Raw genomic sequence first — 2,387 nt, 5'->3', positions numbered from 1 at the left:
ATGTGGCAAACTGCAAAGCCATTTGAACTGCAAGGTCAGTGGTTCAAGCTCATCAGCTGCTCCTCAGAAACCCTATACAGGATTGCTATGGGTCAGAATTGACTCTACAGCACTTAACAGCAACAACCTACTACTACTAGGATTCCTGCTGTGGCACTGTACAATAAGCACTGGACTTTTAACTGAAAAACTGGCAGTTCAAATCCACCAGGAGTTCCTTGAAAACCCTATACAGAGTCAATATGTATCAGAATCCAGCTGATGGCATTTAGCAATAACTACCTGATACACTCTGGTAGCGTAGTGGTTACGAATCGGGCTGTGAACCTTAAGGTCAGCGGTTCGAAACTACCAGCTGCACCGCGGGAGAAAGATGAGGCTTTCTACTCCCGTAAAGATTTACACCCTCGGAAACCCTATACCGGGTCGCTATGGGTCGGAAACGACTCGATGGCACTTAACAACAACAACCTGATACACTGGACTTTACCATTTATATTTCTTTTATTCAGTTTCCACCTTGATACATATTCTAAACAATTTGAGAAACAGTATAAATTCAAATCTCATCTTTCTCATTCACAGCATATTTATACATCAGAATAACTCTCTGGATTCCTTCATTCATAACTTCCTCCTGACCACTCTAGTCAAGGCCCTCTTCACTTCCTTGTTCCTCAAAGTATAGATGAGTGGATTGAGTACAGGTGTGACCACAGTGTACATGATGGCAATGATTCGGTCCTGGTCCACGGAGCTGCCTGAGGCAGGACGAGTATAAGTGAAGATAACAGGAGCATAGAAAAGAATAACCACCATGAAGTGGGAAGCACATGTGGACAGTGCTTTGTGAAGCATGCTGAAAGACTGGGTCTTGAAGAGCAGATAGGTGATTATGTAGAAATAGGAGAGAAGTGTGAGAAAGAAGGGACCCATTGCAATGGTCCCTGTGACAGTGTTGAGCAACCATTGGTTGAGCTCGGTGTTCCCACAAGCCAACTCCAGCAATGGCTTAATATCACAGAAGAAGTGATGGATATGGTTGGAACCACAGAAGTTCAACTTGGAAGTCATTATGGAGTGCAGCAGGGCATGGAAAAAACCAATGACCCAGACTGTGCTAGCCATCAGTGTACAACGTTGATGATTCATGATAACAGTGTAATGAAGTGGTTTACAGATAGCCACAAAACGGTCAAAGGCCATCACAGCCAACAACATGGCCTCTGTGCTGCCCAGGAAGTGAAAGAAATGAAGCTGGGTTATGCAGGACACAAAAGAAATTGCTTTGTTTATAGAGAGGATATTCTCCAGCATCTTTGGCGGTGTCACTGTGGAGTAGCAGATATCCAGACACGATAGGTTTCCCAGGAAGAAATACATAGGCGAATGGAGTTTGGGATCAGAGATGACAACCATCAGGATAGCTCCATTCCCAGCCACATTGACAAGATAGATGGTTAAGAAAATCACAAGGAGAAGAGGCCACAGCTCCTGGTTCTCTGTCACTCCCAGCAGGATAAATTCAGTGACTGAAGTTTGATTCAGCATCACTTAAAAGAAGAGACAAAATCATATATCAACCATTAGTTCTAATGAAAATTTTGTTGCCATGACAATAATGTTCTAAGGGAGCATTTAATTGTTTACATGATCCCTACCTCAGAGTTTTACAAAATTTTTACAAAATTAAGACTGTTACATATTAAGGCTGTTAAGAACAATGACTTAGTCAACCTTAAAAATCTTTTAATTTAGGTCTATTATTAGTGTTTCTTTTCTCTAGGAGGTATAGAGCATGCTACAGTCTTGCTTGCTGAAAGTGAAGAAGACTTAAAATACTTACTGATGAAGATCAAAGACTGCAGCCTTCAATATGACTTGCACCTGGAAGTAAAGAAAACAAAACTCCTCACCACTGGACCAACAAACAACATCCTTATCAACGGAGAAAAGATTGAAGTTGTCAAACACATCAGTTTGCTTAAATTGACCATCAGCACTAATGGAAGCCGTAGTCAAGGCATCAAATGACGTATTGCATTGGGCCAATCTGCTGCATAAGACCTTTTCAAAGTGTTGAAGAGCAAAGATGTCAGCTTGAGGACTAAGGTGTGCCTGACCCAAGTCATGATATTTTCAATAACCTCATATGCATGAGAAAGCTAGACAGTGAATAAGGAAGACCACAGAAGAATTGATGCCTTTGGTTATGGTGTTGGAGGTGAATATTAAAGTATCATAGAATACCAAAAGAACAAATAGATCTGTGTTGGAAGAGGTTACTATGATGACAGCCAGACTGCTCCTTGGAAGCCAGGACAGCCAGATGTCATCTCTCATACTTTGGACATATTGTTAAGAGGTACCAGTCCCTGGAGAATGGT

At 41.7% G+C, this 2,387-nt stretch overlaps 1 pseudogene; it reads right to left on the bottom strand.

The window, feature by feature from the left end:
* Nucleotides 1-597: 597 nt before the first annotated feature.
* Nucleotides 598-1,551, bottom strand: LOC102821801 (annotated as a pseudogene).
* Nucleotides 1,552-2,387: the final 836 nt, after the last annotated feature.

This window comes from Chrysochloris asiatica, unplaced genomic scaffold, assembly GCF_000296735.1.
Source record: "Chrysochloris asiatica unplaced genomic scaffold, ChrAsi1.0 scaffold00546, whole genome shotgun sequence".
Taxonomy (NCBI): domain Eukaryota; kingdom Metazoa; phylum Chordata; class Mammalia; order Afrosoricida; family Chrysochloridae; genus Chrysochloris; species Chrysochloris asiatica.
The sequence above is the reverse complement of the archived record's forward strand: the minus strand, read 5'-3'. Positions and strand labels throughout refer to the sequence as shown.